The sequence below is a fragment of the Ornithodoros turicata genome, chromosome 1 (assembly GCF_037126465.1).
Source record: "Ornithodoros turicata isolate Travis chromosome 1, ASM3712646v1, whole genome shotgun sequence".
NCBI classification, from domain to species: domain Eukaryota; kingdom Metazoa; phylum Arthropoda; class Arachnida; order Ixodida; family Argasidae; genus Ornithodoros; species Ornithodoros turicata.
In genome coordinates, this window is record NC_088201.1 from 22,733,578 (window position 1) to 22,760,711 (window position 27,134).

At 46.4% G+C, this 27,134-nt stretch overlaps 2 protein-coding genes across 4 annotated transcripts in view; one reads left to right on the top strand and one right to left on the bottom strand.

The window, feature by feature from the left end:
- LOC135377648 (major facilitator superfamily domain-containing protein 10-like) overlaps positions 1-27,134 on the bottom strand; it is a 203,582-nt gene that overhangs the window by 92,418 nt on the left and 84,030 nt on the right. The window lies entirely within an intron of this gene.
- LOC135377647 (dual specificity calcium/calmodulin-dependent 3',5'-cyclic nucleotide phosphodiesterase 1A-like) overlaps positions 1-27,134 on the top strand; it is a 250,537-nt gene that overhangs the window by 45,299 nt on the left and 178,104 nt on the right. The window lies entirely within an intron of this gene.

Genomic DNA, 27,134 nt, shown 5'->3' on the forward strand with positions numbered 1-27,134 from the left:
TACTAGACCGTTTACTGTTGGGCTCGAGCTCGAGCTCTGAAGAGGCGGGCGCTGGCATCGTTTTTGCGGAGAAAGTAGGATCACGATCGGTGTAATGTATTTCCACAATGTTCACTGTGATGTTTAGATGACGACACTACAAAGTGTACAGTAAATCGCGATCATGTACCTAGAAATTGCAGGCATACGTAATTCACAAGAATTTCACCTGGAACGTTCACGCTCATGGGGACACGGGATTCTGCGATCTCCTGAGTGGCGTCCGCTGCGTATGACGGCGTTGTACGCCGTGGCCTCTCAAAGTCCCGGAGCTCGTATTCTCAGAAAATTCAAGTTGACATCGAACGAGCTTTTGTGTCGCACTAGAAGTCGTATCAATCAATTCTAGCGCTCGCACACGAGGCTAGAGACCAGATCAGCGAAAGAAAACCGCCGGAGGTAGGCTGCAAAAGCGGCCATCGTACACGCGATCCTACTTTAACTTTTCACGTGAGAGATGCGCTTCCTTCACATGTCCTCGCCTTGAATCTTGAAGCAATCCGGTACACCAGCGCTGTGCTATATGTTCAACTATGGGCTTCCTGACGACAGCAGGCCTACTGGAGGAGCTATAGGTCTTACCCCCGAAGTAGCCTATATGTGTAGATTCCGTACATCTTCATATAATTCATACCAACTCGTAGGCAACGGCGCAAGGTACAGCAGCTTAAAGAGACGGTCGCATCCGTTCCACTCGATTTCGAAACTATAGTGTGATTTTATTCCTCGTGGACCACTGACCACGGTATCGAAAATCCCACGCGAAAGAGTGGCGTAGCTTGACTGTTATTCGATAAAATACATGACAACAGCAGACGACGGATGTTGCGAGTATGCCGGAATTCCCTGTCTGGAAAAACGAGAAAACGTCACTTCCTAAGAAGCAATAAGGGCGCGACCTTGAGATAAGAAATGGCACGGCCTGTGGGCGCCTTCCGGCGCGGCCGTGCCTCGCCTTTCTCCTCTCAGCGCCGCCCTCTCACTCCTCCGCTTAGGGAGTGACGTCATGCCGCATGGAGCCCCTGCGGCTGCTCTGATATTTAAAATTCGCTTATTTAATATCTAAACAAGTTTCAGACGAAAAAAAATAGTAAAGTAGATTGTTTGTCGATGCCGAACACAGTGGTATCGGTTTCATGGATGGGTTTCCAGATGCGACCGTCCCATTAAGAGGTTAAACACCCCATAACATCGTCATCATGTATACGTTGTTATTCGCAGCATCATGTAGTGGAACGGCTGGTCTATCGAATGGGCTGTTGCACGTTGAGGAAACGGTGGCCGCAAAAATGAGTTTCGATTTGCAAACGTTGCTGACGCAAGGCTGTCGCGCACGGAAACATGTTTCGTGGAAACAGCTGTTTAATGCGAGACAGTGGTTATTTGACCCCCCGAGTTCTAACGAGGCCATAAAAAAAAAGAAGAAAAAAGCAAACAACAACTTTATTTTGAAAAACAGATTGCGATTGATAAACAACAGATTCAGATTGAGATTGATAGAAAACAGATTGAGATTGATAAAAAAACAGATTGAGATTGATAAAAAAACAGATTGAGATTGAAGTTGTACAGCGTCGTGTTGCTGTGGCCCAGCCTATACCGGAGTGCCGGGGTGAAGGCAACGCTAAGTCGTAAGCGACGCACAAGAGACGTAAAGAGGCGAGGGAAACCGCCTGGCATTTCAAATAATAAAATTGGGTCAACAGCATACAGAAGGGACCACCGGGTGATGTCATGACACCATTCCTGATAGGCCCAGGGCGACGTCAACGCGGACAAGAGGGAGCGTCTATCCCGGTTCGAAAGTATGATGGAGAGTGCTGAGTGGCTACGGTGGGCAGCAGCAGCTGCCAGATCCGCTACCTCATTGCCTCTTATTCCAATGCGGCTAGGAACCCATTGGAGGGTCAGCCGGTGGCCCCTGTCTTCTAAAACCTTGAGCGTCGTCAAGATGTTCACTACCACCGGAGCCAAGGGCCGCGGATGCCCATGTTGTCTATGCACTGCAGCGCTGCCCGCGAATCTGTGTAAACCACCCAGAGGCGGGGGTGGTGATCGAAAATAGAATTGAGGAATAACAGGATGGCACACAACTCCGCAGAGGTGGCCGAGGTGCGGTGTGATAGGCGGAACCCACGTGAAATTGACTTCATTGGAATTACAAGGGCAGCAGATGAGCCGCCAGTAGTAGAAGAACCGTCCGTATATACGGCTGTTTGGTTTCCGTATGCAGCACTGTTGATATTTGGGGTAGTTGGTAACGTGACATTGTAGATATTATGCAGCAAAAAGACAGGGACACACATAGAGGAAGACACACAACGATGTTGCAGTCATCGTTGTGTGTTTTCCTCTATGTGTGTCCCTGTTCCTGATGTTCCTGTCCCTGTTCCGTATGCAGCGTCCATCAACTCCAGAGTAGCCTGCTTGAGGACTGGAGCAGGGATTTTTCTCTTCGGCCCCTTGACCCCCGGGATGTGAGTCGAGGTGGATGGTTTCGACAATGTCCATGGTGCTACTGAAGAAGCGGTTGGGGCAACAGTGCAGGCAGGTACGAGGGTGGTTCCATAAGTTTCCGGCCCGAGGTAGAAAATGCGCGCGAATTCGAAAATGCGATTAAGGACGCGTGGCGCCATCTGTTGGAGGGCCGGAGCACCACCCTCAACCCTCTCCATGCTTTTGTCGGTTGGAGAGCGGCATTTCAAACAACCAGGGTGCACTCTTCAGTTGAAATGAAAAAAAAAAAAAAAAACGAGTATCGCGCTGTGATAAAATTCTTGACAAAAGAATGACTTTCGCCTAAAGAAATTAAAGCGCGACTGGACAACGTGTACAGGGAAGCCTCTCCGTCGTACACAACGGTAAAAGACTGGGCTAAGCAGTTTCGACGGGGGCGAGAGTCCATTGAAGATGATCCACGCGATGGTTGTCCAGTGGAAGTGGTGACACAACAAAATTTGTCTCTTGTCGAGGAGGAAGTGCTGAGCGACAGGCGTCTGAAGGTGAAGGAAATCTCAGAAAGGCTGGAGCTTTCCAAAACAACCGTTTTTTGCATAATCGGCGAGGGCCTTCACATGAAAAAGGTCAGTGCGAGATGGGTGCCACGACTTCTCTCGTCAGTTCGAAAGCAACAGCGCGTCGTTTGTGCCAAAGAGTTTTTGGAGCTCTGTCAAGAGAACGAAGAAGAAATATTGAAGTCAATTGTCACAGGGGATGAGACTCTGGTGCTCTACTATGATCCCCTTTCGAAAAAGGAGTCGATGGAATGGCGCAAACCAGGAGAAGCATCCCCAAGAAAAGCCAAGGTCACACAATCCACAAAGAAGATCATGGCAACAATATTTTGGGATGGTCACGGGATCCTCCTATCGACTTCAAAGAGAGGAACACCACAGTGAATGCGACTTATTATGCTTCACTCCTGCACCGACTGCGAGACGCCATCAAGGAAAAGAGGCGCGGCAGGTTGAGTCGAGGTGTCCGGTTGCTCCAGGACAATGCCCCTGCCCACACGGCTTCTGTTGCCAAGGCTGCACTGAAGGAGTGCAGCTTCAAGGAAATTTAACCACCCACCCTACAGTCCAGACTTGACACCGAGTGACAACTTCCGGTTCTCAAACTTGAAGAGGGATCTCAGAGGACGGAGATTTCAAAACGATAGTGAGGTGCAAGAGGGAGTTTCCCAGCATTTTGCGGACAAAACTTCGGACTATTTTTTCAAGGGTATAAGAATGCTGGTTGAAAGGTGTCAAAAGTGCATCGAAGTTAAGGGTGACTATGTCGAAAAGTGATACACTTGTTTCGTCTCTATGACTATTAAAAGTTGGTCGGGCCGGAAACTTATCCCAAGCAGCAAAATGTACTGAAAGTCGAGTGCAATAGGGGTGGTCGGTATGTGTTTTATCCAAATACTTCAGTTTCACGAGCCTGTTCAAGGCCTTCTACCTACCCGTCCACCCCTATTGCACTCGACTTTCAGTACATTGTGCTGCTTGGGATGGAACCAACCTCGTATGTGGCCCGTTACTGCTTGCGCACACAGCGCGATTTTGCTGTGTTTCCGCATACGAAGCTTCTGTACCAGTGGGTGACGGCGATGGTGAGCGCGCAATCGCAAATAGTGGAGGAAAGTTTCTCTCTGACGGATGACGCCAATTGAGAGTTCCCCGACTTCGGCTACCACCATCCTCGTCTCGAGCAAGAGATCGAGAGGAAATCGCGCCTTTTACACGCATCATCATAGATAAGATCGGGACGCGTCTCGTAAAATACCCTGCGCACTGACGCAGGATCTAGATTGCGCGCAATCGTGATCAGGCTGCGATTACGAACCCTCTCTAACCTCTCACATGCGGACGGACTTGGGTATGAGGAACCGATGATCAACAACGCGGATCTGCCCCCCGTTCGGTATTACACACTTCAAAGAGGGTTGCGCAAGCGCAGTACACCTGATTTACTTTCATTCTCCCTCCTTGGCCGTAGCTTTATTCAATACGCCGTGAACAAAGACGCTTTTTCTGAGAAAGAATGTTCAACAAAGTCAACTGCCACCGAAGTCTCTACTTTATTGTGAATGAGATTGCCATTGTCCTGTAAGGCAATGACCGTTATGCCTATTTTAAGATTAGTGATACTTCTATATTTGTATATACAACATAATTTTTATTTTTCTTGTAACTGCACAAGGGTTTCAGATCTGCACGCAGTGGTGGAGTGCTCTGGCCAGTTATAATAAGGTAATGTTTTCTTAAGTGCATAAACACAGGACGCATACAATACAATGGGGCGCCTTACTCTATAGGAAGGTATTCGTAATTACTATATAGGTATTCATAATTTTCCCAGACCTTCAGGTTGTTTATGGGCGCCTAATCAAAAATAAATTATGATGATTATTATAGTAGCTCCGAAAACATGCTATCATCGTGTTCTTTCATTCATTTGTTAGAGGCGCTGCAATGTCCACAAGAAATGCCATTAAAGCAGCTGTCGCACGCTGTCTAAGATCCCTCCTCGGCCATTCTCCGAGGAGCTTCACTAAGTCTAGAGGGCGGTGGTCCAGCCTTTCCAATGCGGCTCTGAGGTCATTACGTTGAACATTGTATCTGGAGCAGTTAATTAATATATGTTCAGCGTTCTCCAGTCCATTACACGTGAGGCAGTTCGGCGAGTTTACCTTCCCCATCTTGAACAACAGGGCACGGGTGAGAGGGACGTGCAGTCGGAGGCGGTGCACCAATGATTCAATGGCCCGCGGCGTGCGACTCGGAAGACAGAAGCATAAATTCGGCTCGACTCTTGCTAGCAAGCTGGACTCCGCATCAACCAACCATTTTTTTTAACTTCAAGTGTTTCGGAGTAGCCGGCTCCTGTCTTTTGTAGGAGCCGCCATCTCCATATTTTTCTTTTTATTCAAACTCCAACTCATTCATTTGTTATTGTTTTGAAATATCTCGCATCGCGCATTGTTAAGCTTGGTTTTGACAACTTCCTGTATCATGCCCTTTCTGTAGAGTACATTTTTGAACTAAACCAGCTAGTTTCTATTGTTCACCTTAATAGGCACTCTTCAGAAACCATACCATAAAGGAGGTTGTCAAATCGAAGTCCAACCGCGTGATGCCAGAAGCACTACTCATGATAGAAGTTCAAAAACTGTGACAAACCCGCGGGTTTGTCACAGTTTTGGAACCTCTATCATCAGCACCTTACGTTTCAAATGTTACCTGCAAATGTTTCTACAAAAATTTGAAGAAAGTTACGTGCCTAACTTGAGTATGTACCAATATAAACGTTCGTAGATTGGGGCAGGTAATAAAGTTTGTGATGCTTCTTAATGTTAATGCACAACATTGAGGCAGAGGACTGAGGCAAGCTGGGGATGAGGATGACACAGATATCGTCAGCAGGACATTCACCCTGACATAAATTCAGTGCAACTCCATTAGGCTACGTTGAGTTGAGTTGATAAGAAAAGAAAAAAAAAAATGGAGAAATAGGCACTCATTACGAGAGCTGGCTACTCCAGATCACTTAGGAAAACACAAATGGCTATCTACAATAAAACCAATGAGTGACAAAGACTCTCAGTCAGTCACTCACACACAGTGTCCACACACGCTGCCCACACAGACTGTCAGTCACACTGTGTCCACCAACTTGGAGTCTGCGCAAAATCGCACAAACGCCTGCAGGGCGTGAAACTGATGGTCGGGTGTCCAAGGGCCCAGAACCTTAACGACATCAAATGGTCTGCCATCCAGTCGAGCTAAGGAAGCTTGTAGAGATTATCTGTGCTGCTGATACCGTGGACAGGATAATAAATATGTTCAGTGTCCTCAACAGTGCCACAGGTGCCAGCACAGTTGGGTGAATCCGCCTTTCCAAGCTTGTGAAGAAGACGTCGGCTGTAGGGCACGTCGAGGCGGAGCCAGTGGTAAAGCATTAGGCTCCGTTGTGTGGAAATATAGTTGCAAACGTAGTTAAAAGTACTTTTCCGTAGCTACAGGTGTAGTTTAACTACTTCCTCTAAAAAGTAGTGTGTTAGTAGTTTCAATGACTTTTTGAACAAGTAGTTGTAGTTTAACTATACTTCGAGAGTAGTTAGTGCCCATCACTGCGTAATACGATGTGCTATCCGACATTGTCTCGATTTTCCCTATGGAATAGGTTAGCTACCTCATTCACAATTGGCTCCCACGCGCCTCGTAGTAGTCTTGTTGTGACTTTATATGTGAAGGCTCCAGTTCTCCTGTCATGCTTTCTGGAAATCTTTTGGTGTGGACCGTCAAGCACCCGATTCGGTCGAATCGTCGTCACTCTCCAGTTTTGGGAACAAAGAGATGTTACAAGATGCTATATTTGCCGCCAGGCATTTTGTTCTTTGCCTAAAACAGTTCCTTTTTAGGGCGGTGTGAGCAGGGGTAGTGACTAGTGAATCAGCTTACCCGAGGTTGTGCCATAGTTCTGGCCATTCGCGACCAACATCTCTTCTTGGTCGCCTCACAATGGCGCACCAGAGGAACGCGTCTACTGTTGAGCGTGTAGAATTTAATCTCGATGTATAATATCCTGATGCCAAACACAGGCGTGTTTTTTGCCTTGCTCTCTTACGATACTCTTTGCGGGCTCTTCCAACCATTTCGACTGGCCCTTTGTGTCTGTGGTGACATAAAAGTCTGACCGAACTTAATGCAGATTCTTTGATGATGTTGTTATTGTCAGGAATCGCGGGATCGGCGAACAGCACGAACACACAGCCAGCATAACGCGTCTGTTAAGCGCCGCGTTCCGCCATGGTCCACGCTGATCAGCGTACTAGCCACTCAGCCTGCACTATTGACACCTAGGGTAAGAACCTTGTGTCCTTCGAGGTCAAATCTCAGTCAGCATAGTCTGAGAAACTTCCAATAGTGGCGAGTTTTAGAGCAGATCGGAAGCACTCCACTAAAACGATACGACAAAGGAAGCTGTTAGATCCAAGTGCAGCAATGTGATATCAGTCATTTAAAATGAAAAGCACGACTGGCTTATCGTGTTTTCGAAACCGTTATCGCGAACATCTACATCTTCCGATCTACTAAAGCTCGTTAGTACGCTTCCCATGAGATCCCGGAAAATACTCTCACCGAAGAAACAGAAAAGGAAGAATCTTCCAAATCCATTCCCGTTCTTCTTTCAGGCTACTTGTAATGGATTTTCTGGCTTCGATACATGAACGATCCTATACGCCTCATGCAGCATTAACGAGGTTCCAGCACACGCAAAACATTTTTTCGATTCGCCCACTGATGTTAACATAGATATTTCCTTTCTTTGCGCATATCCTGACAGAATGCCGTGCATACCATGCCATGCGGGAAACCCATCTTCCCCACGCCAGGCCTGGTATACTGACGGACGTCCTCTTCCCCGAAGGTTCTTGTGCGGAACGACTTTCAAAAACTCGCGGCCTCGTGCGCTTTCTCCAAGCAACGGGCCTAGCGGGGAGACCACTCTAGTGCACCTCTCACCTACAGTGTGCTTCCGTCCCATCAGTACCGGTCATCCTGCTTCTACATCACTTTGAAGTCCTCAACTCCCCTTTCTCCCACCTCCTTTTCCTCCTCCTCCTCCTCCTCCTCCTCCTTTTTTTTTTTTGGCTATAGTCGTGACGATGCCCACTTGAGTGCGGCCAACAACGGCAAGCTACCTCGACACCCCCCCCCCCCCCCCCTTTCTTTGAGGCTTCTATTTCTGTTTCGAAGTACAAAAGAACACAGGAGACAGTGTTTCGGCAAACCTGCTTATCGCATGAGCAAGGAAACGCACCTTTCTTATTCCGCGGACATGACACGAAAGGTGAGTAAAAAACCGAAACACAAAAGGAAGCAACCCTATAGTTAAAGTTACCTGTTAGTTAGTTAAGTTGCTGTCTATGCAGGAGGGAGATGCGGTTTTATGCGTACGTCAAACAGTGGAAGGGGTTTGCGCTACTTGCTTCCGTTGAACATCAGCATGCGTCAAAGCACGAACTGCCGAAGCCCTAAGGTCAGCGATACAGAAGCAGCTGTTACCCTGTTTCACTTTTCAGACAATTCGGAAAAGGCCACCTGTTCCGCCGCCGATAGCAGACATCTGCCCTTATGGTGAGATGGGATTTAAAAATTTTAATTCTTCGTCCTGCAGTTGGCAGCGGAATTGTGTTGCGTTGCGTTCAAATATGTGCGGAAGAAAACACGCACCTAAAGAGGCGAAAAGCTCCGTCGATGCATGTAAATATGTGAATGAGGTAAACAGAGCTGGGGTGTATAATAGGGCCTTACAGGCGAACCGCAACCCGTTTTAACCCAGGGAGAAAGAGTGTGTGCCACGTTTGACAGAATTCGTTCTTGAAGCGGCCAGACTGAAAATAATGTAGAGGATATTTACGGAAATAGAGCGAGTAACTGTTCGCAAAGGAATATCTTGCGAGGCAGGTACATTTAAAGATAGACGCAGATGGTTGCACAAACGATCGTGTGGAGCCATAGAGCAACATGTAATTCGGTTAACAACGTCAAAAACTGGGCTGTTTCGTGCTGCATTAAAACGGAATTGCTTTGTCAGTCCAGTGCTCGTGTGGTGTCTTGTCTGTTCGGTGTTTCACCTTGCACTGGGATTTTATCGATTTTAATGTAATTCGGATTTTTTAAGTAGGTGTGGTTTTGTAACAAAGCAAAAAAAATACAAATAAAAAAAAAGGAGAGGGAGAGGCTGATGGGGTGCACTATAAGAGCTTCTGCTTATTGATGAGAATCTTTATCTTTCGAGTGTCGTAAGGCAACTATAATGGTGGGCCAGGGTCCTGCTTGCGGTGGAAAATAACAGACGATTACCATTCAAAACGCGTGCACCTGTGATAATTGTTTACATTATTCAAATATAAACAATTATTCACCTGGGATCGACACCTGCAACCGATCTACTATCTTTTTCTCGTTCGATCGGACTTTGTGTGCGCAAGAAAACGGTCACACACATTTCATAAATATTTAATCTAATCGTCACCGATTACTAGCACACGCCCCGGTAACAAAGGTAGCGAAAACAAAGTGTACAAGTGTGTACAAGCAGAAAAATGTAAGAAAGGTGGATACTGCAATATGTCGTAATGAATAGGCCGGACATGGGCCGGCGTAGGTACTAGCGGCATAATGTTTTGTTTCACGCTTCTTTGTCTTCTCTTTCTTTCTGTATTATTATTTGTTTTTGTACGTCGCTAGTCTGTCCGGTTACAGCTACAAGCAGTGTAGTTCAGAAGATAGGGCGCAGCTTTCTCCTTTTTCTAGCAGTACTTCCTACAGTAACTAGAGGAAGAAAATGTTGTGGGGGCTTCACTGCATGCACATGTATAGGGAAAGTATATCAGAAAAAATGTACGTCAGCCCCTTTGAGGGGATCATTCGTGACTTTGACGGAAATCACTGCAACATCTCGAAATTGCTCGGTGACTGAGAAAAATCGTTACCGACCTGGATGATGAAAGGCCGTCGAGAGATTGTATTGGAGGAAATCCGGCTTTATAGGTTGGAAGTCTCACCGATCACTTATCAAGTGTGAAAGCAGCCGACGGTTGTACCGACCTCGATAGTCCTTTTAAGGAAATCCGCAGTATGGCACATTATTTCTAGGGAAACGCTGTTGCAGCGCATTTCGGGACCGAGTAAGATTGCCTCAGTAAACGATTGTTCTTCGTGGCGGGTATCTTTCTTTTGGCATCTTTCTTTCGGGTCGAATGCGGAACGGCGTAGGGGAAACCCACTCATCTTCATGCATGGAGAAGGGTCGCTTTTACAGTGTAGACTACGGGTCAGTCACAACAAATAAATCATGACTGTGGCCTGGGGTAATTCACCGCTTGAGAACAGTACACTACCCCATTACACGCGAAACATGAGATGTGAAATATGAAAATGAAGTTATGTGCAAGTACAACTCTTGAACTCCCCTGGGACAATCCCAAACTATTATAATGGCTGCGTAAATAAGTTAGATACGTTCTTCCGAAATGAAAAAATAAAGTTGGTTTGGCTGTCGGGGACTAGTTAGTTGCCAAAAGAGCTGGGAACCTCAAAACGAAACCGAAACTTCTGAAGGTCCCCTCTCCAACCTCCCGTACCATGCGTGATGTCACCGGTAGTCTCGTGCCGGCCACCGGCTGTTTTCCGGGCACTCGCTTTGTAACTTCTTCGTGCCACACGCAAGTACCACAGTGGCGGTGGTGATGTGATAAAGAAAATAATGGATGTGTGAGTCAGTGGCGGCAAAGTGGGACTTGGCTACCACAGGACGCCTATACACGGTGAATACAAACAGGTGTACAAACAGTGAACGGGTTAAAGTGATGGAATACAACATGTAGTTAAAAAGTTTCAAACGAAAGTGTAAAATGTCAAACAAGAAGAGGATCACTGGCAGAGCACACAAAGCACACACTTAGCAATTCATAGAATGTCCATAAGCCCAGTTGCAGGTAAAAAAAAAAAAACCCTGAAGTCTTGCAGTGTTAACGTATTTTCGACACCTGATGAGGTGTTCTGCGTCCTCTACAACACCACACTAACTGTAGTTCGGAGAGCCACACTTGCCCAGTTTGAAGAGATGTGCTGTACGGTACATTGAGCCTTTATCGTTTTTCGCGTGAAGTAAGGTGGTGCTCGAAAGCGTATCTCTGGGTCGACCTCGTAAAGGAGCGAATCCCGAGCAGATTCTGTTAGCCAGGTGGTGCTGCACATCTGTTGCTTGAGTTCGCTCAGCATTCTCCCCACGTCACCCTTGGTGAAGTAAATGGGCATCACCTGGACGAGCCTAAGTTGAAGAGCCCGGCGTGCAGCAGCGTCCGCAGCCTTGTTGCCTGCAATACCACAGGACTAGGGACCCACTGCAATCGGACGTCATGATCCTTTAAAACTGCAGCATGGTATGTGTGCAAGACGTCTTGTGCTGCTGATGACAGAGATCCCGTAGTGAACATGGAAGACAGAGTCTGTAATGCGCACCGTGAGTCGCTAGGTATGATCCAGTGAGCAACTTAAGATCGAGAGTGGATAAAACTTAGTGGCATGTGACCCCGTCGTCGAGGCAGAAACGTACGTTACACAGTTTGACAGAAACACACACGACCTCTAGGTCGTGTATGCAGGCTCCAACAGCTCCCCATATAGCCCATAGTTTGAGATAATTCACACAACACTGGGCACACGACCAATGAAATTGCGACGTGGTGGATATTATACACAACCAGTCGGCCAATCAGGAGCTTCAATGTCTGGCTGGCCTTTCGGCCGGTCCTGGCTACCATCGACTTCTACTGGATTTCGGGCCTGCTGCCGTTATTCGGTATTCAAAATAACTAAAGCGATTCTTGGGTAAAATAAAGATTTATTTGATACAAAGCACTGATTCAAAGATCTGATACATGGGTGCATTGTGCGTACAGAGCCCACTGCGTTGCTGACACACTGGGACAAAGTTCGAACATGAAGCAGAACGAACACACCGTTCAACTCCTCATACCGAGCCAGTCTCATGCGCGCGTACCATTTCATGATGATCATCTTCCTTCGCTGCTTGCGGTGCATCCATTATAGCGAAGCGAAAAGCGCTTGAGTGGTACGTAACCCCGTCTTTGCGTTGACAGTCCTCGAAATCCAACGGCGCCCGAACTTGTTCTTCACGCTCCAACTCATGAAGCATTCCGGTACCGCAGTTGATAGATTGTTCGTGGGATAATAGTTGTGTCCAGAAACAGCACAACACGTGTAGACTCACAATGATGGACGAATAAACCCGCGAGCATATTTATGCAAACTATTCTGTCGATTGACACCACCGAACACAGGAGGACGACATGCCGACCGTGCTATTTCGAAACTATGCTGAAACGGCTGAAACGGCCGAGACGCTGCACGCACATACACGCGTACAAAATGCTATTTCAAAACATTCTCGACCAATCGGAGCATGCGCACGGTCTCGGCCAATGGGCTTGGCTTGCAACGTGGTGTATGGGCGCAGTGGTACATACTCTACAGCCGCGTCCGCGGGCACCTCAGGAGGACGGTGTATGTTTCTTGTCACGTGCACTTTTGTCCCCCCCCCCCCTCACTCCCGCCTTGTAGACCCCTGTGCAGAGTAGGGGGCGCCTCCCTTGGTCTTAGCTTAACGTTGGTCGAGTAAATGCTATGGATATGGTCGTTTCTGTAAATGCTCCGAGCGTGTTTGGCCGCCGCTGCGCGTGCTGCTCTCACGCTCCGTACTGCGTTGTACGCTTCTCTCCGCAGTTAACGCATCTTGGTTTACGACGCGCCGTGCAGGTTTTAAAGTGGTGCGCTCCCGCGCAGATCTTACAGTTTTGTGTTTACCTGCCATCCCTTGCATAAACAACTACTACTACTTTATTTTAATTATGAATGACCATATCTCTGGCGCTGAAAACATCGGAGTCGGAAGAACCACGTATTCTGTTACCACATGCGTCGTAAATCCCAGACTGTCTTCCTCCGGCAAGGCATGACCGGGACCAAATGTCAGGATGACGCTAGACTTATGGTAGGGCGTGGAAGAACCATCGTCTTCTCTCTTGTACACAATTTCCCATCTTACTGCAGTAACCCCGTAAGGCTGAAAGTATTCCGCAGTAGCTCTTCTTCAGTGTACAACCTTGGGATGTTTTCCCATTCATCGTAAGTAGGGATCCGGTACTGAAGTTTGAAATAAACAACTGAAATTGAAATAAACAACTGAATTGAATTGAAGTTTGTACGACGATTCAAGCCACAGTTGACAACTGCAGAGGAGATCTACGAGGGTGGTTCCATAAGTTTCCGGCCCGACCAACTTTTAATAGTCATAGAGACGAAACAAGTGTATCACTTTTCGACATAGTCACCCTTAACTTCGATGCACTTTTGACACCTTTCAACCAGCATTCTTATACCCTTGAAAAGATAGTCCGAAGTTTTGTCCGCAAAATGCTGGAAAACTGCCTCTTGCATCTCACTATCGTTTTGAAATCTCCGTCCTCTGAGATCCCTCTTCAAGTTTGAGAACAGGAAGTAGTCACTCGGTGTCAAGTCTGGACTGTAGGGTGGGTGGTGGATTTCTTCGAAGCCGCACTCCTTCGTGCAGCCTTGGCAACAGAAGCCGTGTGGACAGGGGCATTGTCCCGGAGCAACAGGACACCTCGACTCAACCTGCCGAGCCTCTTTTCCTTGATGGCGTCTCGCAGTCGGTGCAGGAGTGAAGCATAATAAGTCGCATTCCTCTCTTGTTCCTCATTGTTCCTCTCTTTGAAGTCGATGAGGAGGATCCCGCCACAATCCCATTTTTTCTTTATTCACATCACATGACATCACATCACAATCCCAAAATATTGTTGCCATGATGGATTGTGTGACCTTGGCTATTCTTGGGGGTGCTTCTCCTGGTTTGTGCCATTCCATCGACTCCTTTTTCGAAAGGGGATCATAGCAGAGCACCATAGTCTCATCCCCTATGACAATTGACTTCAATATTTCTTCTTCGTTCTCTTGACAGAGCTCCAAAAACTCTTTGGCACAGACGACGCGCTGTTGCTTTTGAACTGACGAGAGAAGTCGTGGCACCCATCTCGCACTGACCTTTTTCATGTGAAGGCCCTCCCCGATGATGCGAAAAACGGTTGTTTTGGAAAGCCCCAGCCTTTCTGAGATTTCCTTCACCTTCAGACGCCTGTCGCTCAACACTTCCTCCTCGACAAGAGACAAATTTTCTCGTGTCACCACTTCACTGGACGACCATCGCGTGGATCATCTTCAATGGACTCTCGCCCCAGTCGAAACTGCTTAGCCCATGAAAGGTGATGAAAGATGAAAGTCACTGAAAAAGTTAGCCAACTGTAGGACTCGAACACACATCTTCTGGATTGCCGGTCCAGGGCTCTACCAATTGAGCTAAGCTAACACGCCTTCTCAGCGACTTCCAGGGTGCGTCATCTGAAGGGACAAACCAGCCACTCTCTCTCACTCATCCTCCTTTCACTCTTACATTTTTGCTCACTCATACACACATTCATACGACGGGACCGACGCAGGCGGCAACTGATGAACATCAGTTCTTTCATGCTTAGCCCGTTGTGTACGACGGAGAGGCTTCCCTGTACACGTTGTCCAGTCGCGCTTTAATTTCTCTAGGCGAAAGTCCCTCTTTTGTCAAGAATTTTATCACAGTGCGGTACTCGGTTTTTTCCATTTGAACTGAAGAGTGCACCCTGGCTGTTTGAAATGCCGCTCTCCAACCGACAAAAGCATGGAGAGGGTTGAGGGTGGTGCTCCGGCCCTCCAACAGATGGCGCCACGCGTCCTTAATCGCATTTTCAAATTCGCGCGCATTTTCTACCTCGGGCCGGAAACTTATGGAACCACCCTTGTAGCAGCGCCTATACAGAGGGCACAAGGATAACAACATTTCCTTCTCTTGTGATCCGATGGGATAAAATTTTCCCCTGAGTCGCATGCATGATATCCTTCGCAATCAGATTGGGGTTCACTTTCCAGAAACATTTATCTAGATATTTAAAAGAATTCCCTTCAAAATTATGGGAATGGCCGTAGTTCGATTATTCTTTATGTTACCACTTGAAAGTGCAGATGGTCAATCTCGATCTCATCCGTTGCAGCAGGATCCAGCAGAGTTTCGTCTTCAGCATGAGCAACTGTGTCCTCAGAAGGGTCATCGTCCTCTGTATCCTCTCTGGGACGTTTCAACCTTTGCGCCTCGTTCGTTAGACATGGTTGTTCCAGCACCGGAGTGGTAGCCTCAGTTCTGACCGGCGTTGGCGTTTGCTGAGCCATCACGAGTTCAGCCAAAGCAGCACGCCGTCGTCGAGATGCGATGACCGAGTCGGTTACGATGTGCCAAAATCTGAAACCTAGCTGTGAGTCGCAAAATAATTTACGGAGCAGAGAAAATTACGTTCGCTTGGAGCAAAAACTTCTTCCACAGCGCCGAAGAAACGCTACTCCTCATACCTTTTTTGCTTCTGTTCTTCTGAACAACAGTGCTGAATGTTTTGTCCCATAATTTTAATGACCGCAATTTTAAATCAAGACCGTAATGAACGGCGCACAACTTGCTTATATGCGCGAATCTTTTGCAACCAAGAGCTTACGTAGCAATCAATAGCACACTCTTGAAAGCAGCATTGATAATTACTAAACGTTACTTCTACACCGTTGAGAAGCTATACGTTTTTACATTCCGTAGTTGCGTGCAACGAGATCCCTGGACCTAATTAACCTGGACAGTGACTTTAATAATCTCTCTATATAAAGGAGGGGGGGGGGGGGCTTGCCATGATGCAGGTTTCAGCATTCAGGTAATGTCTGTTTTCGTACGCACAGAAAAAAGAAAGAAAGAGAAGGCTAGGAAACCGCCACAGAATTTAGAATTGGTCTTTCGCTGCGAAAACTTTCTAACTGTAAAGATACGAAGGTGGCGGTATGGTTACTCGGCACATATATGTAGAAATTATTTTAAAAAATCAATATAAAGCAGCAGTGAAGGCCGCCTCCACAAATTTTTTGGTTTTTGAGTGCGGCGTATTGGGCAACAAATAACATGTGCTCTTCAGCAAGCTGACCTGTAGCGAGTGCGCACGCGAGTTCTTTGATGTTGCACACCCTCAAGAAACTCCTCATCTCCTTCAGAGAGCACGGGTGGCGCTGACGTCACTCCGATACGCGGAGAGGCCCCTGCGAGCAACGCCACGCCGTGTCAGTGACAGATGAATTTTCAGTGTAGCATCAGCGTGGGGAGCAGGGCTGAACCACAATTTCAACGGAAATGAAGCCATAGGGAACGAACGACGAAGTCTTAGGCGTATGGGACGCTAAGCACGGGACGCGGCCTTCAATGCTCTTGTTGATTTCATTGTGAAATCTGGACTAGAAACCCTATACTAGACGGTGCGTGGACATTATTATGATCCTTGATGTGAACGGCGCGCTCGGTCCTGCGTGGTCGCGGTCGAGACGCTCGCCCCGGTGAACTTTTGCGGTGCGCTCGCACCTTCTGTGGTGCGATCGTACAGTTTCCTTTTTTTGGGGTAGCAGAATTCGCTTGCGCGAATTCAACCTCCCCTTGTTATTTTTCCAACCACCAACTAACCAACCAACCAACCAACATTAGCAGGAAGTAACGTTATACCATAGCCGCGAGGCAAGCTGCACGAGCCTAGCTGGACTGACATCACATGGTATAACCAGCAAACCAGGGAACTATACGTCACACGGACCTGTTTACGTCACGCCAGGAGATCACGCAGGGCCTCCACGGTCGCGCCGCACTGCTCATGGCCAGGTCGTATTTTGTAAATTTTATTGCGCAGTGACAAAACACCGTGTAGCGAAAATATTGTGCATTCTGGCTCATGATAGACTGCTTGATGAATGGCACAGGGTTCCCAGTAATGCTAAATGTTACTTTCTTGCTGCTTTTTAAACGTGTAAGATAACCTACTTACTAAGATACTGTACTCTGAAACAAAAGTATTCATAAGCATTCAGCATGAGTAAGTGTCAAGCAGCAGCTGTTGTTGTTGTTCTCTGTCGCACGTAAGTAGTAAGGGCAAGGGAGGAAGCGCGTCTGTTGCAGTGACAAAAATGACCTCCGAATCTGCGGCGTTTTCGGGGGCAAACGGCTTTTTTTTTTTGTATATATAAAAATGAGCTTTGCGGATATACCTTAATCGCTGGTAGCAACTAAACTGACTGTTCCATTTTATAATGCGTGTCGTGAAACGTGTTGTGAAACGTACATACGATACACTCGGCATTAAAAGGAGAAAAATAAAAAGAACCATTTCACTTCGACACGATATATTGCAATTAATATTTGACGATACTTAAAGCCACATAACTAGTCACATCACATTCGGTGCAGACAAATGCGGCATGTTGAAAATCTGCAACAAAAGAAAACAGACGACAACAGAAAAGCAGATTAAATTAATACATCACTGTCTGGCGAGAAAGATTTTTTTTTAGTTCACTCTTTGTAATGTTTTCTATGTCTATGCTAGGATGGTGAAGTGTGTTCAATAGGAAAGGAAGGGTGCGTTTAAGTATTTGTTGTCCGAAACTGGTGCGTGAGAAATGAATTTTCCATTTATCTGTAGATCGTGAAGCGTAGGCAGGTCTACAAGTTTAAGGGCACAAGAGTGATTAGAACATTTTCCCGGCTAGTTATAGCCTGCTTCCAAGTTGGTTGGTTGGTTTTAAGGAAAACATACATTGGAGATTTTGGCCTCACTAACGTGAAGCCCGCAACTCCACATCACTTGCACCAGTTACTTTGGTGGAAAACTCCTTGAATGATGATGCCAATGAAGGTGAGCTTCCAACATAGCGCTGCAGTGCATAGACAGCATGGGCATCCGCGGCTCCTTGGCTCCGGTAGTAGTGAACATCTTGACGACGCTCAAGGTTTTAGAAGACAGGGGCCACCGGCTGACCCTCCAATGGGTCCCTAGCCACATTGGAATAAGAGGCAATGAGGTAGCGGATCTGGCAGTTGCTGCTGCCCACCATAGCCGATCAGCAGTCTCCATCATACTTTCGCACGGAGATAGACGCTCCCTCTTGTCCCCGTTGACGTCGCCATGGGCCCATCAGGAATGGTGGCATGACATCACCCGGTGGTCGCTTCTGTATGCTCTTGACCCAACTTTATTAGTTGAAACGCCAGGCGGTTTCCCTCGCCTCTTTACGTCTCTTGCGTGTCGCCTACGACTTAGCGTTGCCTTCACCCCTGCATTCCGGTATAGGCTGGGCCACAGCAACACGGCGCTGTGTACAACTTGTGGTTTTCCGGCAACAATCCGGCACATTATAGAAGACTGTAGCCAGTGCGTATGCGAGCGACGGGCCTTTAAATGTCAACTTGAACTGCTGGATCAGAGGCCATTCAACATCTGCAAAGTTCTCGGCCCATGGAGTAACCCTGCACATCAGTGCCGTGCACTTCGCGCTTTTCTTTCCTTTCTGAGGGCCTCCGGCCTCCTTCAAGCACTGTAGGGGTTTCTTTTGTTTTCCTTCCCTCTTCATCCTTTCATGTGAACCTTTTTGAAGTGGGGTAGGGTCCTGCACTCAACGCAGGGAAACATCCCACATCATCATCATCATCATCATCATCCATTTATCTATGTTGTTGTTGTTGTGTTCCAACATATAGCAAGAAAATACGAGCAAAGACTGTGTACGGTTAAAAGCTGGAAGTGATTAAAAAACGGCCCATGTATGGGTCATATAGTGAACACCTGCTATATGACGAACTGCTTTCTTTTGAAGGGTGTGCAATTGACTTCGGTTTGTCACGCTCGTGCTGCCCCATACAAGAAAACAATAATTAAGATTCGATGAGAATGGTGCAATATATATGTTGAGCTTGATTTTAGGTGGCAAGAAGTAGTGAAGTTTGGCCACTATGCCAACAATATGTGATACTTGATTGATTACTTGTTTGACGTGAGTATCCCATGACATATGTTTGTGAAAGTAAACACCGAGGGTTTTGATCGTGTCGACCATTTCTATAACAGAGCCGCCAAGGACGAAACCGCCAGTATGTGGTGTTGGTATACCTGCCTTGGGGGGAAAAAAGGCTTTTGCTTTATTCAAGCTAATTTCTAATGAATTACATTTGCTCCATTTATGCAAGCTTTCTAGAACAACGATTACATCAGGTACAAGAGATGTTGTGTTTTTACCACGAGTGTTTTACCATGAGTTTTTTTTTTTTTTTACCACGAGTGAGTTTTTTAGAGTGTCGTGTCGTCTGCGTATATTAAAAAATTCCGGCTTGTTACTGATGTTTACGAGATCATTAATATAGAAGTTACACAGTAAGGGCCCTAAAATGCTACCTTGGAGTACGCCAGTATTTATATGGATTAATTTAGATGCATTATTACCTAAAATGACGCTCTGCATACGATGGTGCAAGTAAGATGCAATAAGGGAGAGGGCAATGCCTATTATTCCATAGAGTTCTAGTTTTCTTAGTAGAGTCTGGTGACTGAGACGATCAAACGCCTTGGAAAAATCGACATATATACCAACAGTAAAACCTTTTTCTTCGAAAGCTTTCAGAATAAGTTCTTTTTGTTTTATTAATGCCATTTCCGTCGATCTGCTTTACGAAGGCCAAATTGTGCTGAGTCTATTAGGTTACACTTATCAGTAAATTGTACGATTCTTGTGTGTATTATTTTGTTCCAGCCCTTTCGAGAACACTTGGAGTATAGTTACATTACATTACATTACATTCCTCTTACATTCTTTGGGGAAAAGTACGCGTGGAAAGGGCCGGATTATAAACGTACGATAGTTGCAGCAACACTAAATCAAGCACATATGTAACAGGCCTCAATTGGAGGTCATCAATATCGCATGCTGAACTACTGTGTAATCCAGTAAATATATCATAGATTTCTGTTTCATTTGTTGGACAAAAGAACAGACTGTTTTGATTTGGAAAAATACTGCCCGTAGCTCCAGGATGCGGGTGAGGGCTTCTACGATATTCACAAAGTGGTTGTTGAAAATTTCTGCTAATTCTAATCCCTAAACTGACGCGTTGTTTATTTTCAGTTCATTGATACTTCCATCGACATCGGGACGATGTAGCAGGAACTTGATTTTTTTTTTGTTCAGATAGTTTCTGGTTTGCTGCAGCTGTCAGGTCCAAAGAAACCACACAGAAAGTCGCGTTTGTTATTTCGTAAGAAGGCGTTAGTCTTGTTCCTACGTTGTATAAACACTTCCCAATCTTTTGGATCACGTGTAGCCAGGAATTTTCTTAATAATTTTTCTCTCTTACGAATCACCTTAAGGCATTCCGTTGTTATCAACGGTTTACGGCATCGAGTTGATCTTTCGGTGTTAACGACGGGAAACGAGTCAAGGTAATTTTTTGAAAAAGACACAGAAATGTGTTATGCACTTCGTCGGGATTTTCCGAGCTATATACTTCGTCCCAATTTACACACACTAATTCGCTTCGAAAATTTTCTAGGGTAAAACTATTTATCTAACGTATCTTTTCATAAGAATTGAGTGCAGTTGTTTTCCTCGCGTTTAACGATTTCAGCAACAAAAATATGGGCATATGATCACTAATTTGCGATGATAGTATGCTATGGAATGTGGCTATAGTCATAAAGAGATCTAGTAAAGTACCTGTATCGATGGTTACACGTGTAGGTGTTATGATCATATTGTTGAAGCTATGTGCATCAGGTATTGCTTGTAACTTATGTTGGGATATGCTGATGGGTACAACATGCCTATGTTAAGATCGCCACTCAAGATGGGTACGAGTTCATTTTAAGGAGAGTCACAGTCACAAAAGATTGAAACGCTACCTTCTGGTGGACGACACATTATTACAAGAACATGTTTTTGGCTTATCACTGTGAGGTTTTCAACATGCATGATTCGTAGCACAACAAAACTCTTCTAGCATTTCACTTTGACTAGTGCGCGCGACATGAATCAGAATGGAATAGAATAGAATAGAAAGAAAAAAATGGAAACCCACTACCGCGTCTACTTTATGGTTTCAGAAAAAAGTATTGTAATCTGCGTCTTTCATGATATCAGAATCAGACTGATACCATATCTCTGCGAGCATCAGCAGGTCGAATTTGAAAACAAAACACTGCAGGCTCATCGTAACATTTCGTAAACGAGTGAAATAAATATTAAATTCAGCTCATTCTCCTTGTTCCTGGCTGACCTTATATTTAAATGAAAACATCATAACCCCTTTATTTTGTCTTCATTGTAGATCCTGTTTAGATAATCGAGTTTTAATGCCATGTGTTGCTGATTAAAAAAAAAAAGAAAGGAAAAGTAAGGTTACGTAACACAATCTTATCAAGATCACAGTCTCTCCCGTACATTGAGCACTGCTGACTGTTCATCTTTGCGTGCGAATATTTTACCATCATTTGTCCAAACGAATTTCCAGTTGCACAGCACCTTTCTTCTCGATGGTCATGCTTAAGAATCTTTTCAACACTGGGCAGAGATGCTCATTTGTGTATATTGGTGTACTCGTGACCAAGGTCATAAATCGAAAGTCGTGCTTTGTTCGCTTTTTGAAGTACCAAGTATCGCTTCGATCTGCTTTTGAAGTGAACGACCACATTAGGACGCGACGCTCTGTTTCGCGGTCCTAACCCATGACAAATCTCAATGTCATCTGGAGTGAGTGGCACACTGAGTAGTGTTCCCACGTCACGTACAGTTTCTACAAGGTTTTCTGTTTCGCTTTGAGGAATTCCTGTGATTTCAATGTCACATCAAACGCTTAAATTTAAACTTCGTACGCTTCCTTCAGCAAGAACTTTCTGTCGAACTTGTGAGCATCGCCAAGGGCAGCGTGAGTTATTGGCCCTTGCCGTTGCTTCACACAAAAGAAAATATGAACACGCTTTCTAAGGCCTGTTTCACACGAACGTTTTTTTTCGTCCGTGTTTTTAACGGAGGCAAAACGGATCCATTGGAACCTACAGGGCTCGATTGGCCTTAGCTTCTATTTTTGAAGCAAACGGACGACAAAAACGGACGTGTGAAAGAGCCCTAACAGGAGCAGAAGTTCTCGTAACCTTGGTACATTCACATTGTGACCTCTGCGGTTCGACCTAGCAGGCTGACTGCGCACGCTGCTGAGAGATGAAGCGATATTCCCCCTTCCATTTTCCTGCGACAGCATGACGATAATCCCTTGCTTACTGAGATTCAAGTGACGTTCGGGCCAAGGCGGTATTGATTCTTTTTTCTTTTCTTTTTTTCGCGCTCGTACTAATCAATGATCGTATGCTGTACACACCGTTTTGCAATTACAACCGCCCAGTTTCTAATCGAAATTTTCGACCGCTCCAATCCGCGGTACGACGCAGATGCAAGGCCTAGTCTGTATTCCAGTGATGAAGGGTTGGCAGCCTTTTGGCTCTCAACTGAAAGCGGCCCAACCATCGTGAGACACACGAAAAAGGGCATGCAGATCAAGGAGCATTTTCCATGCTAAACCTACGCCGACTGTCCCCTCTTCAAAGCGTTAGAAGTGGAACGGCACCGAGACATGACAGAAGGCAAGTTGTTTTACCATATGTTCGTGCTCTGTCACGTAATATTAAGAAAGTGGCTCAGATGTACATTATACCCGCAGTGGCAGCGAATAAATTAGCTCATTTCCTCCTCTCCCTTTTCCTTTTGTTTGCCGACTTCTTATGTGGTTAAGTATGTGAGGTGTACCTTCAACATTTCTCCTTCATTTTTTGTTGCAGGTTTGCCACTATTCCTATACAGCAGTGCAATGAAGTAAATGCTCGTAGCTTAATATAAGCAATACAAAGCAGGGTGTCGAACTGACCCGAAACCGGAAACAAAACTAGTGAATTTTAGTGAATCATTTCACCATTTCAAGTTTCCGTGTGGGGCTCCTCAAGTGCGTTTCTTAGAAATGTCTCAAAATCTCAAGATGTATGTATGTATGTATGTGTGTGTGTGTGTGCGTGTGTGTGTATGTATGTATGTGTGTGTGTGTGTGTGTGTGTGTGTGTGTGTGTGTGTGTGTGCGCGTGCGTGCGTGCGAGAGAGAGAGAGAGAGAGAGTTTCGCTTCTTTTTTTTAAAGAAAATCTTATGTGTAGCATATTGCTAAGAAGCAAAAATCCTAATTCAGAAATCTGCATGGTGCACTCTTAAAACAGAACTTCACCGCATAGCACCCTCGCCTTCATTTAGGCCAATTGCCCTTACCAGCTGCATCGGGAAGACTTTCAAGAGAATGGTCCATTCGCGCCTCGCGTGGTACCTTGAAAGTACGGGCTTCTTCCCGCAGGTGATGGCCGGATTCAGACAAGGTAGATCTGCCGTTGACAATGTCATCGCCGTCACCTCCTCCGCGCCAGCAAGCCCGATCTGAAGGCCTACATACCTCCTCTGTCTTCCTTGACGTTCTGAAGGCTTACGACAGCGTACTCCACAGTACTGTTGTAGCGACACTCCAAGAGGCTGGCGTGGGGGGCCGGATGCTGTCGTGGATTCAGGACTTCCTATCGGACAGGTCTTTGTTTGTGCGCGCGCACTACGGAAGGGGACACCCAATACTTCCCTGTTCGCCGCGGCGTCCCGCAAGGTAGTGTGCTCAGCCCTCTTCTGTTCAACGTTGTTATGGCCTACCTACCAGCTCACCTCCGAGGCAACGTCAGTGTCACCATCTACGCCGACGACATATGCCTGTAGACCTCCGGCACGCGCCGTGACGCGATTCAGCATCGCCTTCAAGGAGCCCTCGATGATGTCCTGTATCTTTCCGACCGGGGACTGTGTTTCACCATCCAAGACGGTCGCCATGGCGTTTACGCCCCGATCATTCCGTCAGTTCCCGCTACGGGTTGTAGGTTTGCCGGTGGAGTTCGTGCCACACCACAAGTACCTGGGCATTACAATCGACTGGGGCCTTACCAGATCGCTATTATGCTTCCTGGGTGACTCTGGGCTCCTAGACTGCCTCTGAGCGATCGTGCACTCATGCCCCCCCTGCTGTCCATGTGCCGCTTGCGTCTTTGTCCTTTTCTGTTCCTTCTTTTCCTTTTCCTTTTTTTTTACAAGGAATAGCAAGTCAACTTCTGTCTGGCTGACCTTTCCTTTTTGCCTGCCTTTTCTTTTTGTAATAAACATATCCCCCCCCCCCCTCGTAGTCAACCATCATCTCGAATAACATCGTTCTCTCCCCTGATTTGCTGGAAACGGGAGGCGTACGCAATTTTTGTGACTATTATGAACTGCATAAGTTCCACAAAAAAGGCGTACGCCTCCCGTTTTCAACAAATCAGGGGAAACCACGATGTCATTCCAGATGATGGTTGGCTAGGAGCGTGCTATGCGGCAAAGTTCTGTTTTAAGAGCGTGTAAATGTTCAACTTCATGAAGGTCGCGAATACCACGAAAAAAAAAAAAAAAAATAGTTCACAGTCTCGCACACCCCTGGTCGGCTTGAATTGCGACCACGTACAGGAAAACGGGGAGAGGTTTGCTTAAGTTTTAGTCTGTTTTGGTACATCGGAAGGTGTTCACGATAACGGTCCCGAAAACATGGTTAAGCCAATCGCTCTGTTTCTTTGAAGCGGGTGACATCACATCGCTAAGCTTGGATTTGATAACTTCCTGTATCGTATCGTTTTCGTGGAGTTATTCGAAAGTTATAGTGCATCCTACGCTATCGCATTTGCGTACGTGAAAGATAGCGTTGGTGCTTCTACGCACGCGCAGAACATAAACAGAGAGCAGAACCACCACGCTATCCTTTACGTACGCAAAAGCGATAACGTACGTAAGGGATAGCGTAGGTGATTCTGCGCAATGCGCGAGGCTCTCCTTCTTTTGTGCGTGCGCGGAAGCACCAACGCTATTCTTTGCGTACGCAAAGGCGATAGCGTACGTAACAGATGGCGTTGGTGGTTCTGCGCACTGCACGAAGCTCTCTTTCTGTTATCGGTGTGCGCAGAACCATCAACGCTATCCCTTACGTACGCAAAGGCAATAGCGTGCGATGTACAGTGCTGGACAAAAGTTCACGGAACACGCTGTGGCGCATTCCTTCCTCAGAGTGACACGCTAGCAGCGAATGGGACCGTACGAACTTACAGACATGTGCCTAGGTAACCTAGTCACCTATTTGCAAGTCTGTACAGTGCCATTCGCTGCTAGCGTGTCACTCTGAGGAAGAAATGCGCAGGAGCGTGTTCCGTAAACTTTTGTCCAGCACTGTACTAACACTTTCTATTCCGATGTCCCAAAACTCGCTATTTTCCTTGAGCTCGTACGAAAACCGTAACGAAAAACGTTTCGGTTCGACACCATGAACAATGTTCACAGCGGTCGAAAAGAATAGAGTTTTAGTAGATCGTACGATAGCGTTCGTGGTTCTGCGCACTGCGCGAAGCTCTCTTTCTGTGATGGGCGTGCGCAGAACCATCAACGCTATCATCTACGTACGCAAAGGCGACAGCCTACGATGTACTAAAACTCTATTATGTCTCAGGTATCTGGCACACAGTACGGTAATCTTGGCGATTCAGTTGCTAATTCGTGTACCTACAGTTTGTATGTCTGTGGAATTGATCCGTTTGCCATTTTACGACGCGGACACGGAGAAATTGTGCCCTGGAAAAGAATTCGTTGCCTAACTTGAAACGAAGAAATGAATTTTCTCCGGCGCTTGTGTAGAGGAAACATTGACTTTTTTTTAATCGCAGAACTGCAACAAATTTGCCAGACAATCTACCAAAGCGGAGCATGCGGCGCAATATGTAACTCCTGCGTATATTTCTGTTACTGCAGTACACTTTTTGGAGCACACACTCTTCCGGATTCTCTTTCTGCATGCAGTTACTGCCTCTACTGAGACGTTTCCCTCTTCCTTTTTCCCCAAGTGGTCTGCGTGTCAGATGAACGTCCGTGTGCGTTCTGGTTCGCCTTTATGGGGAACCTTATGAGGTTATCGGCTACGTAGTAGCGTATTCTAGAACATACCTTTCGCTTCAAGGTTCCCCCTTTTCTTTATGTTACCCGGTTTATAAAGAACTTCTCCTGACAGAAGTGTCTGTTGCAGTATTTATTTGCTCTACCGTACAATACTCTCTGACCACACACACACATAAATGGGATGATGATGCTGTGGGTCATTCACCGCCGCTATGGCGGTACACTGCCCCATTGCTCTTGCGGAAGGGACTGACTGACCAACCTATACGACCAACACAAAACTATACGAACGTCTTAAATGTGATTTGGACTGAAATTTTGACGCATTAGTGAAACGAAAAAAAAAAGGAAAAGCCGCTTCCAGAACACAGCGGTAATTTTAAATTTTCTCTATATTCTGCATGGTTCCTGTAATGCGAAAGTGTTCCGATCAGGGTACGGGCATTGCATGTGGAAATAAGGAAACCACTTCGGAGGGGAAACTGCGCCGTAATAACTTTATTCTTTATGAACGTGCCTTACATTTTGTGACCCATCGCCCATGAGCGGCGTAAGTGAACTGCGCTGGCAAGCCAGGCGCAGGCCATACGAGACGGAGAACAAGGTGCTTAGCTGTCAAATGTGATTTGCGTTACGAGCTGGAGGAACAAAGCGTGCAATGGTAGCCAGACTGGCATTTAAGAGGATGCAAAGCAGGAGTTATCGCGTCGCTCAGAAGATCGATGCCAGTGCAAGCGAGCGTGCGGGGTTGTGACCGGATAGCCGACTCTCCGCTAGTTGCAGTGCATTCGAGCAGGTGTTCATAGGTGGCGGTTCATGTCCGCGCAATATCCGTGTTGCAGAGGCGACCACGGCGGCCCATCCACAAGCTCGCGCTCTTGGACGGGTGACCTCCAGTGAGGGTTCTCCTTTATGGGGAAACTGACGCAGGGGGGCGTCAACGGATGACAGATGTTGACACGGAAGCGCTTGTTCGCCATTTTGTTGCTTTTGACATGCGATGGGATAATAAAATTTGAAGATGCTTCCGCCTCCAA